Source organism: Henckelia pumila, chromosome 3, assembly GCF_033568475.1.
Source record: "Henckelia pumila isolate YLH828 chromosome 3, ASM3356847v2, whole genome shotgun sequence".
Lineage (NCBI taxonomy): Eukaryota > Viridiplantae > Streptophyta > Magnoliopsida > Lamiales > Gesneriaceae > Henckelia > Henckelia pumila.
This window is the reverse complement of record NC_133122.1, coordinates 168225220-168241843: the sequence shown is the minus strand read 5'-3', so window position 1 is coordinate 168241843 and position 16624 is coordinate 168225220. Positions and strand designations below refer to the sequence as shown.

Here is a 16624-nt window from a genome sequence, read left to right as displayed (position 1 = left end):
AATAACTTATTTATAATGTAGGCCACTAACAGCTTAGGGCCCATTAGTCATAAGTTCAAGCCCGACAAGCAAAGCCCGCATGTTCAGAAATTAATATAAAATTCATCGTGACTCCGATTGATAAACCGATTTCACCAATGTGCACAGAAACCATTTCTGCACCTTTTAAAGTCAAGATAAATTTTTCTGAATCCGAATTCAGTGATTTCCAAAAATGCCCATCCCTATGTCATTTTAGGAAATCTTACTCCTCTACTCATAATTAAGAAGTCCAACTTCTTTGTTCATTAAATTTAACTCTTTAAATTTAACTATCTCAACGGGGATTAAAAATCCATTACTCTGTGTGACCCTCAATGGTTCAGGGATACAGCTAGCCGTGGGCTCACAACTCCTTGTGACTCGGAACAACAATTTCCGACTTGCCCATCGAATCATGGTAAGAGCGCCTAGCAACATCGCCCCATGATTCCCTAGGTATCACTGATAGTTCCTGCAAGAACCAATAGATTTTGGTTAGCGTACAGTACGGTCCCTTCATCCATATATCCCGATCGAATCAACAACCATTAGTATATCGAGAGTCGTTCGAGATTCGATAACTATGCAATACATCTTGAAGATCAAATAGTGACATCGCATGTGTTACTAAGAAACCATTTCTTAAAACACATCATGTACTCTGGCCAGAGATTCGTCACACTAATATCTCCTCAGATCGCATAGGATATCCACACTCGCAAGTATGTGGTGAATCCTTGACAACAAAGCATCGACTCCTATATGTGTTGTAACTGTACCCAATCCCGACACCTGATGACCCCAATAGAGTCGGTAAACGAGTCAAAGCACAGTACTAGCATATAGAGTCTCAATGATGTTTCAAGTAGTAAGGACTAATGGTGTACAACCAAAACCGCGGACTTTATCCACTCGATAAGTGATAACCACTTGGAAAGTCCGGATAGGGTAGTTCGATCATTCATCATATGAATATACATTTTCATGCTTCGAACATCTCTATGTTCCTTACCAATGAAACGTGGTACTCTGCATCGCAAATGCTAGTCTCAAACTCGAGCGATCCTTATCCTTATTATCGGACGGCTCAATCGACTAGGAATAGTTTAGAATATACAGTGACTATAAGATGTGTTTCATGATAGACATCTCCATGTTCTACCACATCTTACATACACTATAGTATATTCAAGGTCTTTATCAAAACAACAATAGTATATCACAATATAACAATATGAAGAAAGATAAAGTCATTGCCATTAATAAAAGTGTAAATTATATTAAACAAAAGATTGTTTATACAAAGAGTCATCAAAGCCCTTAGCCACAAGTTGGCTCACCGGGCACCCACTCTTTCAATCTCCCACTTGCCCTAAAGCCAACTAGTCATACTACTTAGACCCATTGCTTCGCGATGTTTGTCAAATAATGGTCCTGGCAAGGGCTTAGCAAGTGGATCAGCGATATTGTCTGCAGAGGCCACTCTTTCGACAGTGATGTCTCCTCTTTCCACAATCTCCCGGATGTGGTATTTCCTCAGTACGTGTTTGGATCTTTGATGAGACCTTGGTTCCTTTGCCTGAGCAACGGCACCCGTGTTGTCACAGTACACCGGGACTGGACCAACAACTTCAGGAATAACGCCCAACTCTTGGACGAAATTCCTCATCCAAACGGCCTCTTTAGCAGCAGCTGATGCTGCAATGTATTCTGCCTCAGTGGTGGAATCCGCTGTGGTGTCCTGCTTGGAACTCTTCCAAGAGACAGCACCGCCATTGAGCATGAACACAAATCCAGAGGTTGACTTCGAGTCATCCACGTCACTTTGGAAGCTAGAGTCGGTATAGCCTTCCAATTTTAGTTCTCTTCCTCCATATACCATGAACATATTCTTAGTCCTTCGTAAGTACTTAAGAATGTCCTTCACGGCTTTCCAATGCATTTGACCGGGATTAGCTTGATATCTGCTCGTGACACTCAGAGCAAATGCTACATCCGGTCTAGTAGATATCATCCCATACATGATACTACCTATGGCTGACGCATATGGTACATGTGTCATTTTCTCTATCTCTTCATCAGTCTTGGGACACATAGACTTGGATAGAGAAACTCCATGACACATGGGTAGATGTCCTCTCTTGGACCCATCCATTGAAAACCGTTTCAATATGGTGTCGATGTAGGTTGATTGAGTGAGTCCTATCATTCTCTTAGATCTATCTCTATAGATCTGTATCCCTAGAATGTAGGATGCCTCACCCAAATCCTTCATCGAGAATCTACCTGATAACCATATCTTTGTTGACTGCAACATCCGTTTCAATATGGTGTCGATGTAGGTTGATTGAGTGAGTCCTATCATTCTCTTAGATCTATCTCTATAGATCTGTATCCCTAGAATATAGGATGCCTCACCCAAATCCTTCATCGAGAATCTACCTGATAACCATATCTTTGTTGACTGCAACATCCCTACGTCATTCCCAATGAGTAGGATGTCATCAACATAAAGTACTAAGAATGTCACAGCATCCTTAACTACTTTTTTGTACACGCATGGTTCCTCCGGGTTCTTGATGAAACCAAAATCCTTTATTGTTTCATCAAATTTCTGGTTCCAACTTCTTGATGCTTGTTTTAGACCATAAATTGATCTCTGAAGCCTGCATACCTTATGCTCGCTTCCCATGGATGTGTAACCCTCAGGCTGATTCATATAGATTTCTTCCTTAATATCTCCATTAAGAAAAGCAGTCTTCACATCCATTTGCCATATCTCATAGTCATACCAAGCAGCTATGGCAATAAGGATTCTTATGGACTTGAACATTGCAACTGGTGAAAAGGTTTCATCATAGTCAACTCCTTGTCTTTGAGTATAACCTTTCACCACCAATCGCGCCTTGTAGGTCAATACCTTACCATCAGGCCCTAGCTTTCTCTTGTAGATCCATTTACACCCTATTGGAACAATTCCATCGGGAGGATCTACTAAAGACCAAACTTGGTTTGTATGCATCGAATCTATTTCCGACTGCATAGCTTCAAGCCATAAATTTGAATCCGCATCAGAAATTGCTTCCTTGAAGTTTCTTGGATCACATCCAACATCGGGTTCATCTTGATCCCCTTCAAGAAGAAGACCATATCGAATAGGAGGTCTAGAAGTCCTCTCGGATCTTCTAGGTACAGGCGTGTCTATCAATGGTTCCTGAGGTGTAGGATCGTTATTTTGTATTTCTGGTTCTTCTCGAATTTCTTCGAGTTCCATCATCTCGCCTTTCTTATCCAATAAGAACTCCTTCTCCAAGAAGGTGGCATTCCTTGAAACAAACACCTTTGTTTCAGCAGGATAATAGAAATAATATCCGATTGAATTCTTCGGATACCCTAAAAAATAACATAAGCTGGATCGACTATCCAACTTATCTCCCACTGTCCGCTTCACGTAAGCAGGACATCCCCAAATCCTCAAGTACGAATACTTAGGAGCTTTGCCATTCCATAACTCGTATGGTGTTTTGTCCACTGCTTTAGTGTGGACGTTGTTCAACAACAATACCGCCGTTTCAAGCGCATAGCCCCAAAACGAAGGTGGAAGCTCAGTGAAGCTCATCATGGATCGAACCATGTCCAACAAAGTTCGATTACGACGCTCCGATACATCATTCAGCTGTGGTGTCATAGGAGGAGTCCACTGAGAGAGAATCCCATTCTCTTTTAGATAGTCCAAAAACTCGGTACTTAAGTATTCTCCACCTCGATCCGATCGAAGTGCTTTAATACTTTTACCTAGCTTGTTTTCTACTTCAGCCTTGAACTCTTTGAACTTTTCAAATGCTTCAGACTTATATTTCATTAAATATAAATACCCATACCTAGAATAATCATCAGTAAAGATAATGAAGTAGGTGTGGCCATATTGAGTACCAACTCTAAATGAACCACAAACATCTGTATGGATAAAATCCAACAGATTTTGACTACGCTCAGGTTTCCCCTTAAAAGGAGATTTAGTCATTTTTCTTTTCCGGCAGGATTCACAAGTAGGTAGAGAGTTAATATCAGACATATCAAACATGCCCTCTCCCACTAGCTTGTTCATCCTCCTTGAGGAAATATGACCTAGCCTAGCATGCCAAAGGTTTGCCGGGTTTTGACTATCGATTTTCCTTTTGTTTGTTGTTGCCGGTTTATCAACATAATTTATTGGAACGTCTTTTAGTTTTAAGTTATATAGATCGTTTTCAAGTTGTCCATATCCAATCAAACATTCATTCTTGTAAATATTGCAAATCCCATTCACAAAATTGCAAGAATAACCATCTCTATCAAGCATAGAAACAGAAATAATGTTTTCAATCAAATCCGGAACAAATAAAACATCTCTCAAAAGTAACTTAAAACCGTTCTGCAAAATTAAATAAATATCTCCCACAGCTTTAACTTCAACTCTGGAACCATTTCCGAGCCTCAGCTGGGTCTCACCCATTCTAAGCCTGCGACTTCTTGTCATCACCTGCAAATCATTGCAAATGTGAGATCCACATCCGGTATCCAATACCCAAGAAGTAGTATTAAGTGAAACATTTATTTCAATATAGAACATACCCTTCGCAGTTCGCAACTGCTCTAGATATTCCTTGCAGTTACGCTTCCAATGACCGGGCTTCTTGCAGTAATGGCAAACATCCTTGGATTTTTCCATGTTTGAAGCCTTTGTCTTGTACTTCTTCTCGGGTTCGATTTTCTTAGGTGGGGCAGAACGTTTCTTACCCTTTGTACTTGGCCCCTTCTTAGCAGAAGAAGAGGAGCCCACCAAGAAAGCCGGTTTATCCTTCTTTAATGTGGATTCATATGTCACAAGCATATTGACCATCTCTTCAAGGGAGGCCTCTATCTTGTTCATATTAAAATTCACCACAAATCCGTCAAACGAAGAAGGAAGAGACAGAAGTAGTAAGTCCACGTTGAGTTCATGCTCCAACACCAAATCAAGGGTTACCAACTTCTGTATGAGCCAAATCACTCGTACCCCATGATCACGGACCGAAATCCCTTCACGCATGCGACACGTCATTAGCTCCTTTATAGTAGCGAACCTTTCAGCCCTCGATTAAGCCCCAAAAAGTTCCTTGAGTTGTACGTGAATGTCAGCAGCATTCACGGTGTCCTCAAATCGCCTCTGGAGTTCATCAGACATCGAGGCTTGCATATAGCATTTGGCCTTGATATCATGGTCCCACCATGTATCAAGTTTGGCTAACTCTTCCGGACTTATGTCAGCTGGTGCTTCCTTCGGAGGAGATTTTTCTAACACGTAGAGCATCTTCTCCGAAGTCAAGACAATCTTCAACTTACGGAACCATTCCGTATAGTTTGCGCCAGTCAACTTATTTTGTTCGAGGATCGAGAAAAGTTGATTACGCGAATTCATCTTTATGAAATACTGAAAAGAAACAGACAAATATCAGTGATTGTTTAAGTAATTTACTAAGACATAAAATAGGCGAAATTTATTTTATGAATCTCACTCCCACTATTTTAACGATTTCACTACCCTCTAGTGAAAATGGGAAACTGTTTTCCTTAGTGAGAACATGGAGTCCAATTGACAAACTATGGTCCCGAATAATATCAGCCAACCATAATTTTCAAAAGGTAGAGCCCAATTGCTTCCAAAGCAACCTCCACGTGTTTACCTCATGTCCAATAAGGGCCCAATAATATGACGCCGATTATTGTGACATGTCAAGATGACCCATCAATATTAAGTTGTGATGGACGGTCGCCATGTGGATCCCCCAATAATATGAGCCGATCCCATGGGAGTTCCACCCAACTTACAACATGTGTCGATCCAATGTACAACTTTCCGACGAACGGGCCCCCCAATAATATGAGCCGGACCGTATCCGCGGGTAGCATCTCATACATTGATCGTTGATGGAAGGTAGGAACATTTAAACAAATTTAAATTTCCTTTATTTATCTTGATATCAATTTTAAATCATATTTAAAATGAGGGATTTTAATTATGAAAATTTGTCTCATCATTTTTAAAATTTTTTGTATGCTTGCCGGATTCACACAATTTTGTCTAAAACATGCATACAACAATAATATCACATATTATATAGGATGATCGATTCCATTTCTAATCGACCCGTGGTTGCCAATCACGAGTCTTAGTCCAATCCTAGGTAATATGCAGTATGCAATGCAATCCTATTACATTGAGCTTCCAATTTACATTTCTTCTGTCTTTATTATCTGCTGGGCCCACCTCCATCTTCAAATCTTCATCTCCCACTAAATCTAATGTATTTACAATAAATAACAATGACAAGTAGGGGATACATTTTAAAGGGGTGGGAACGGGCCATAAACCAAGCCCACTTTTATTACATATGACAATTCATATTGGGCCATAAACCAGGCCCATTAATAAATCCAACAACAATAAAAACAAATGTAAATTCCTAACATACATCTAAAAAATTGGTCATGGCAATCGATCATCCTTATCCAATAACATTTAATTCAAAATAAATTTATTGGATAACATGCAATGGCAATTTAAATTTAAAAGGATAAAATCATATTTCATACATAAAATCTTATTTTACATACAAAATCATATTTTATCTTTTTATCAAATAAAATAATATTTTATCTATAAAATCCAATTTTATACATAAAATCATATTTTACTCAATATATTCATAAGATCATATCTTATCATCAATTGTACCAAAAATAATTAATTTCAAAATTCAATTTAAGGATAAAATATTAAAATTTTTCAAAAATTCAAATTTATCCAAAAATCAATTTTAAAATTTTCGGACTCGAACAATTCGATCCGACGCCTCGTGGACCAATCAAAAACAATTTTTGATCGGACCAAAAATAGAATTTTAACATATTAAAATTTAATTTAAAAATTAAAAAAAAATTAATTTTTCCCGCGGGCCGCCCGGGACATTCCCGGGCTGCCCGCGCCCTAATGGGGTCGGGCCGGGCAGCCCGGCTGCCCCTAGGGCAGCGACGATCGCTGCCCTGGGCAGCGCCGTGCGATGCCCTGGGCAGCGATCACATCGCTGCCCGGGTTTTTGCCCGAAATTTTTTTTTTTTTTTTTAAAATATTTATTTTGTTTCAAAAACAGAGGCTTAAAAAAATTTTTGTACAATCGATTAATTTAATCGCTTGATCTGAGCAACCCGGCTCTGATACCACTGTTGTAGAACGCGGCGATCAGATCAATCATGATTGATACCCGGTGCAGCGGAAGTTTAAAAATTTTATATGGAACGATTCCATAATTGGTATCAACCTTACGATTAAATTGTGTGTGTAAAAATTAAGTAACGATTATAAAATTTTTACCTCCAATCTCGAAGCGAGATTATGGACACCAACATATTGCTCTGCTCTTGTTGTATATCCCTGGAACTGATGGACGAACTGTTCTTCAATCAGGTCCACGAACGGATATTTAATCCCTCTGATAGATTGCACTAAAAAATCTATCAGAAGTTTCTACGAAGAGATTAACGAATTTGATCCGTTAAACCAGACTGCAATTCAAAATTCACAGACTGGATTTTCCGAGCAGATGGGAGAAGGGGGACGGCCACTACTGAGAAAAAGACTAGGGTTTTTCAAAAATTTTGTGACCTGTTGTGTGTAATTTCTGTACTGCAATAACTTATTTATAATGTAGGCCACTAACAGCTTAGGGCCCATTAGTCATAAGTTCAAGCCCGACAAGCAAAGCCCGCATGTTCAGAAATTAATATAAAATTCATCGTGACTCCGATTGATAAACCGATTTCACCAATGTGCACAGAAACCATTTCTGCACCTTTTAAAGTTAAGATAAATTTTTCTGAATTTGAATTCAGTGATTTCCAAAAATGCCCATCCCTATGTCATTTTAGGAAATCTTACTCCTCTACTCATAATTAAGAAGTCCAACTTCTTTGTTCATTAAATTTAACTCTTTAAATTTAACTATCTCAACGGGGATTAAAAATCCATTACTCTGTGTGACCCTCAATGGTTCAGGGATACAGCTAGCCGTGGGCTCACAACTCCTTGTGACTCGGAACAACAATTTCCGACTTTCCCATCGAATCATGGTAAGAGCGCCTAGCAACATCGCCCCATGATTCCCTAGGTATCACTGATAGTTCCTGCAAGAACCAATAGATTTTGGTTAGCGTACAGTACGGTCCCTTCATCCATATATCCCGATCGAATCAACAACCATTGGTATATCGAGAGTCGTTCGAGATTCGATAACTATGCAATACATCTTGAAGATCAAATAGTGACATCGCATGTGTTACTAAGAAACCATTTCTTAAAACACATCATGTACTCTGGCTAGAGATTCGTCACACTAATATCTCCTCAGATCGCATAGGATATCCACACTCGCAAGTATGTGGTGAATCCTTGACAACAAAGCATCGACTCCTATATGTGTTGTAACTGTACCCAATCCCGACACCTGATGACCCCAATAGAGTCGGTAAACGAGTCAAAGCACAGTACTAGCATATAGAGTCTCAATGATGTTTCAAGTAGTAAGGACTAATGGTGTACAACCAAAACCGCGGACTTTATCCACTCGATAAGTGATAACCACTTGGAAAGTCCGGATAGGGTAGTTCGATCATTCATCATATGAATATCCATTTGCATGCTTCGGACATCTCTATGTTCCTTACCAATGAAACGTGGTACTCTGCATCGCAAATGCTAGTCTCAAACTCGAGCGATCCTTATCCTTATTATCGGACGGCTCAATCGACTAGGAACAGTTTAGAATATACAGTGACTATAAGATGTGTTTCATGATAGACATCTCTATGTTCTACCACATCTTACATACACTATAGTATATTCAAGGTCTTTATCAAAACAACAATAGTATATCACAATATAACAATATGAAGAAAGATAAAGTCATTGCCATTAATAAAAGTGTAAATTATATTAAACAAAAGATTGTTTATACAAAGAGTCATCAAAGCCCTTAGCCACAAGTTGGCTCACCGGGCACCCACTCTTTCAGAAAATCCTTCAACAAATTTTCGATAATAGCCAGCCAACCCCAGGAAGCTTCGAATTTCGGTCACTGACTTGGGTCTGAGCCAGTCTGTTATTGCTTCAACTTTCTTGGGATCCACCGAGACTCCGGCTGCTGAGATAATGTGTCCCAAGAATGCCACGCTCCTTAACCAAAATTCACACTTCTTGAATTTGGCATAGAGTTTATTCTCCCTTAAGGTTTGTAGTGTAATACGGAGATGTTATTTGTGATCCTCTTCGCTAGGTGAGTATACTAGGATATCATCAATAAAAACCACCACGAACCTATCAAGAAACTGTTTGAAAACTCGGTTCATGAGGTCCATAAATGCTGCAGGGGCATTTGTCAAGCCGAACGGCATTACTAAAAATTCGTAGTGCCCATATCTTGTTCGGAAAGCCGTCTTTGGAATATCTTCTGTCTTGACCTTCAACTGGTGATAGCCCGATCGCAGATCTAGTTTGGAGAAAACAGTAGCTCCTTTAAGTTGATCGAATAAGTCATCTATCCTTGGAAGAGGATACTTGTTCTTGATTGTGGTCTTGTTAAGCTCTCTGTAATCTATACACATTCTCATGCTTCCATCCTTTTTCTTGACAAATAAGACTGGGGCTCCCCACGGAGATGCACTCGGTCTAATTTGCTTCTTGTACAGCAACTCTTGCAGTTGTTCTTTCAATTCCTTGAGTTCCGCTGGTGCCATTCGGTAAGGAGCTTTCGAAATCGGAGCAGCTCCAGGTTCTAGCTGAATCTCAAATTCAACCTCTCGGTCTGGAACCATTCCGGGTAGTTCCTCCGGAAAGACATCCAGAAACTCTCGTACAATCGGAAGGTCTTCTAGTTTGAGCTCTGGCTCTTCCTTTACCTCGCTCACCATAGCTAGGTAAACTTCTTTGCGACCTTTTATCGCCTTCCATGCTTGGGAGGCCGACAAGAGGGGTTTTCGCGTCTTGGTCTTTCCTTGAAATGTAATTTCTTTGAGGTTTGGGGTTTGAAGTTTAAAATTCTTATTCCGACAGTTAACCACTGCATGATTTCTAGACAACCAATCCATCCCAAGGATAACATCAAATTCTACCATGTTGAGTTCAATCAAATCAACATCAAAGATTTGTTCACAGACACACATCTTATAATTCCTATGTATCTTGAGTGTCTCAATTATCTTGTTAGTAGGGGTTGCTACTCTCAGTGGTTCAGTTAGATTCTCAGAGATAAGCCCTATCTTTTTAGTGAATCTCTTAGATATAAACAAATGAGTGGCACCACAATCAAATAAAACATATGCAGGCTTAGTATTGATTAAAATGGTACCTTCCACGACTTCATTCGCTTCATCAGCCTCTTCTTGTGTGATAGCAAACACACGGGCGTTGGGCTTTGTCTCTTTAGGTTGGGCCTGCGCAGTACTAGTATTTGGCCCGGTCCTTGGCTTCACTGGTTCAGGACAATCAGTCATTCGGTGCCCCAACTTCCCACAATTGAAACAGGCGCCAGTTTTTCGATGACATTCCCCTTCGTGATGGAAGTTGCAGGTAGGACACGGTTTGATCAATGGTCGACTTGGAGCAGAGTAAGTTCCTTTGGATGGTCCAACAGTTTGGTTCGGGTGCTTGGGTTTTGGCCCGATTGCTGTAGATTGACCAGACAGAGGTCGTTTATTCTTGAAGTCGTCTTCCCGATGCTTGATATCCGATTCAGCTCGGATAGCTGCTCCCATCAAGTCTGCAAAGTTGGCAGGCTAAAAAACTGCTAATGCCGACTGGATTCGGCTATTCAACCCCTTTTTGAAACGATGCAGTTTCAGATCATCATCTCCCATAATGGTAGGGTCATAAGACCCAAGCTCATTGAATTTAGAAGTGTACTCCACCACTGACATATCTGAAGTTTGCGTGAGGTTTTCAAATTCACTTAGCTTCTGAATTCGAACCTCAACTGGAAAATATTGCTTCAGGAATGCAGTGCAAAACTGTTGCCATGTGATTGCTCCAGCAGCTAACATAGCAGGCGAGACAGCTTCCTACCATTTCCTTGCTTTATCCTCCAAAAAAGGAATTGTTACCTCTACTTTAAGTGCTTCAGGGACTTCAAGTAAATGCAATTGGTCCTCCATTTTCTTCATCCAATTTCTTCCCACCTCTGGGTCAGCATATCCCTAAACATTTCAGTTCGGTTCTTACGGAGCGATTCATAATGGAATTTTACTCCGTTCTGAGCAGGTGGGGGAGGTGACGGATTGCCGTTGCCATTGGTATTTCCCATCCCTTGGAGGGTCGTTGCTACAATTGCTGCGATAGCCGCAAGATCTTCTCGGCTTAGATTGATTCCTGGAGGTGGATTCGCATTATCCCCACGATTGTTGTTGCATGTTCTTGGGAGTTCTCCGGCCATTTCCTACAGTAAGGGAGTTCTAAGAGTTTGTCGAAACATGATACTTAAAAAGAAAGGAAATAGCAGAATAAAATGAATCAATAAATAATCCCAAGAATAAAAGTTATTTTATTGATTCTCAAAATGTAATGAAGATAAATGAAGCAAAACAAACCAAATCTCAAAACATTAAGGTATCATGCTGAATCAAACAAAAACAATGCTGAATAAAAGGACTAAGCTAGATGAAAGCCTAATCTATGATTTCTCCATTGCCCGAGGCTTCATCTTCTGCAGGAGCATCTTCGGGGTTCTCTTCTGCCACCATGTCTACTTGTTGTAGGTGATTGATATGCTCGAGCAGGGCTGCGTTCACTTCATCACGACCTTGCACAGCGTTTTGCAATACTTGCACTTGGTGTTGGAGTTCTAACATTTCCATCATTCTTTGGTTGCGTAGGTCCTCGAGGAAAGTGATGGTAGCTAGGGACGACTCCAACTTCTTTTTCGTCTCCTCATGTTCCTTCTCTTCCTTATCAAGATAATATGCAAGCCTTTCGACGTCGCCTTCGAGGTGGTCCCGATGCTCCTCCATCTCACTCTTGTTCGCCTTTAGCTTCTTCATGTCTTCCATCATCTCCTCTTTCTCGTATTGCTCCACATATAGTGAAGTCCTCAATGACTCGATAACTTGATCCTTGCTTCGCACTACGTTTTTACGAGCCTTGACTTTGGTGCAAGCCATCTTCCTAGAATAAATAGGAATGGATTCAGGTCAGAATTCACATTGATGAATACTTCAGACATAATTGATATAGGACAAGATTTTCGGGCAATATTTCCAAAAATGGAAAATTTTGAGATTTCTTTATGGGCAGAAACTACAAGTTGAGGGTGTCGTGGGACAATTCGCGGAATTGGATTTCAAATTTTCTAGGTGAAGTTATAAGCATCCGAAAACTTTCCTAAAACGGCAAAAACGCAATTTCGGAGGCTTAAACGATTGAATTCGGGCTAAAAGAGTCATTAGTCATACCAAGTATGAGTTTAACTCAGAAGATCGTTTCGGGTCAGGATACGCAGGGCTTTGGTCAAAATTTGACAACGTCAAATTTTTTGGTACGGAATCCCATCCGGATTTATGAACCTGGCGGCTCTGATACCACTAAAATGTCACGCCCCGAGACCGAGACGTGCCACCGGCGTTGTTTCAAATTCACAAAAATTATAAAACAACCAGCCTCGTAGTACAGTATAAATCAAACCAGTTTATTATCATAAATAAACTCCAAAACATTGTCTTTACAACTCGATAAATCCAAAATAACAAAACAAATGCGGAAGCGTCTAAAAACTTAATAATAAAACATTAATGCTAAAAATCCCAAAAATAAACATAGCGAAATTTAGTCTTATTAGTCATCTATCACCATCCCCAAAACATATCTTGCTCACGAACTTCTACATCATCAATTTCATAATCTGGGAGGGAAAAGTAAGGGGTGAGTGTTTTGGGAAACACTCAGCAAGTGGGGGCCGATCGATCATACCAAAATATATACATATATATATATATTTATTTCAAAAACTCATGAATTAATTTAAATCATAAACATTTCATATCATGTCTCAACATAGCATAGCATAGCATAAATAACATCATAACATATTTGACATGACATAACATAATCTTTGATAAGACACTGAAATTTCTCTCATTATTCGTGGCTAACTGATCAGTCCCCTATATGTAATCCCTCTAAGGGATGAGGTCATAGAACGGTTATTATACCCACCGTATCAGGGCCATAACATAACATGGTTCGAAAATTCCCTTTCCACTCCTAATTCGATTCATAACAATGTCAAAACATTTTTTTTCAGCAAAGCATTATCATGAACAATATTAAATAGCAAAATTCCAACGATTAACATGAGCGATCGAATTTTAAATCATACATATAATTTTAAAGCATAAGCCCACTTACCATCACACGTGCGAAATCGGATAACTTGAATTGGCGAGGCTTGAACCCAAAACTGGGAAATCACAATTCAAAAAGTTCAGACTTGAAAGTCTCGAAAGGTTAGGAAACTTCTTTGGACTATCTCTTGAGCACTCTCTTTCAAATTCCTAGACCACCACTTCGAAGCTAAGGGAAAAATATACATATTAAAACTCTAAATTGCTAGTATTGATTTTTGAAATTAATAAAATAGAGTGGACCCACCGTCAAAATAAAAGATGCAAGAATTCTGCACACTCCAACCCACTTGCAGCTTTGTACTAACGTGAATAAGGGAAAAGAAGTGGACAGGCTTCAACTTTGCAGCATGGTTCAGAACTCGAGGCTGTGAGGATTTTTGGAGGTGTGTTGCCAAAGAATTTGCACAAGAGTGATAGTGGTGAAGGGAGGCGGTTCTTGTACTTAAATAGGAGGCCAATAATCGGCCAAAAAGGAGGAAGAAAATCTCCTTGATTTAAATTTCTGAAATTACCTTGATTTTTGTCCAAATTATCGATCATCAGATCTTGAAAAAAAAAGGTAATATTATACTCTGCATAATTTGAGAGACCTTTCCATATTGATGCATACTTGCAGGCCAAGTTTCGGGTGTTCACACTTGTGGTGGTGTTTTTACATTTGTTTGTGGTAGATTTCTTCCTTACACTGTTGATGCTGCATGGGTCACTTACTTCTGCCCGCAAGGTGTTTGGTTTTATGATTCTTACAGTGTACTCGACATCTCGAAAAAATACGCAGGGGAGCCTAACAAAGTTGCGCACCTAAAAGCACTGGAAGGAGCCAAAGAGAGACTGCAGCTGTTCGAAGCCGACTTGATAAAAGAAGGGTCTTTCGATTCAATCGTACATGATTGCATAGGTGTGTTTCACACTGCATCTCCCATCTTGTATTCCATTACTGATCCACATGTTCGTTCTTGCATATATATATATATATATATATATATATATATATATATGTTCTTGTTTGTTTTTGTTTTCGTTGCCAGTCGTTAGCTAGCTAGTATATATTTCAAGTCGTGGCACAAATTTTTCAGGAACAACTGATTGAACCAGAGGTGAACGGGACGCTTAGCTTGCTCAAGTCATGCGCCAAATTGTCGTCTATCAAACGAGTTGTGGTGACATCTTCTATAGCTGTAGTGACACTCAACAGAAATCCCCGTGACCCGGGTACTGTAATGGATGAGACCTGGTTTTCGGACATCGAATTATGCAAAGAAACAAAGGTTTTTTTGTATATATATATATATATATCTGAATTTTATATATATATATATATATATTTGGTGAAAAATTATCAGTTTTTATGAGTGCCTTTATTTTATTTCTTTCAGCAATGGTATTGGCTTGCCAAGACATTAGCAGAGCAAAGTGCGGTGAAGTATGCAGAGCAGAATGGGATTGACTTGGTGGTGATGAATCCGGGGTTCGTGATCGGTCCCCTCCTTCAGCCAACTCTCAATAATTCGTCTCGCTTTATCTTGGACCTCTTAAAAGGTACTGCATATATATATATAAGCTTCAATAATAGTAACAACTAACAAAGTATCTATATGCGGTTATCTTATTTGAATGAATTTGCAGGAAAAAATGTATTTCCCGACTATTAATTTGTTGATGTTAGGGATGTGGCGACTGCGCATGTTTTGGCTTTTGAGAATTCATCAGCTAATGGAAGATACATTTTAGTCGAATCGTCGGTGAGCCATGACGAGGCTGTGAAGATTTTACATGAGCTAATTAGCCCTTCACGGGACATTAATCGTCATAAGAAGTACTATATATATTTCTACAACTTTGTATTCATGTTTTAAATATATATATATATACATATATATATATATATATGATACGATAAGATATGGTGTTGTTTATTTATAACTTGTTAAATTTGATTGTGATTGCAGTAGTACCGTTGCTGGGAATATGACCTTTAAGGTGTGCAAGAAGAAAGCAGAGAGTTTGGGGTTGAATTTTATGCCTGTGGAGGTAAGCTTCAGGGACATGATCGATAGTTTGAATCATAACAACTTCCTCAAGATAATTTAGAAGAGCCAGAGCTTATTGTGTTGCTGATTTTAAATGGGAAACTTGAATATGTTATTTTTTGCTCTCTATTGGTTAAAAATGATATATTATTTGACGTTATATCAAATGTTGTACTTGTTGTTAAGTTAACGATATAATACAAGCCTATTCTATTCATCTTCTTTTGAATCTTCAAATTTCAATGAATCATTTTTTTTCAAAAAAAAAAATAGACATGATCTATTTTATTCCCTACTATAGTGTTACTTGGAATAAGTATGTATTTTTTTTAGTAGTTATTTTCCAAGTGATTATATCAATTGCAAATAATTCCCAAAGAAGCAGGTCAATTCACAAGAATAATTATATTGCGTGTTTTTGATAAAGTATATTGTGTGTTAACCATATCTTTGATAACCTTTTTAAGAATAACTCAGTCTGAAGTTTTTTTTTAGATTGGATTTCCAATTATGGCTAATATGATATTTACGAGGCACATTATTTGAAACAAATTTTCATAATGCATGTTCATGGAACAAGTATGTATTTTAGTATTTGTGGGGTTTGAACTGATATAACATCACATCCACACAATACTAATAGAATGAATCATCTATCATCAAAGAGTAAAGAATCTGCTGCACTATTATTTTTACAGTTTATCTTATATCCTATTCACAAGCTTATAATCCCTGTTGAAATGAGTTCAATTTGATGTGGATATCTTGACAAAGTTTTTCACAACTGTTTATATTCTTTCAGCCTTCAATTTATCCTACACTGCTGCTGCACTGGTAGCCTACTTCTGCCCGCAAGGTGTTTGGTTTCATGCTTCTTACAGTGTACTCGACATCTCCATTGCTGCTCATAGATCCACTGACCTTATGCCATCTTCGCAAATCAATTTTAAATCTTTATATCCTCCGCGCAAATAAGCTAATAATGAACATGTAACGACCCTCACTACTAGGCTATCAGACTATAATTAAAATAAAGGAAAATTACGGATTTTTAAAAATTTTGCCATGACCTATTTGTAAAACAAATAAGCCATCAAGACTCAAAC

General features: G+C 38.8%; 1 pseudogene; it reads left to right on the top strand.

Annotated features, from left to right (window-relative positions):
- Positions 1-12265: 12265 nt before the first annotated feature.
- Positions 12266-15642, top strand: LOC140889923 (phenylacetaldehyde reductase-like; annotated as a pseudogene).
- The last annotated feature ends 982 nt before the right edge of the window (positions 15643-16624 follow it).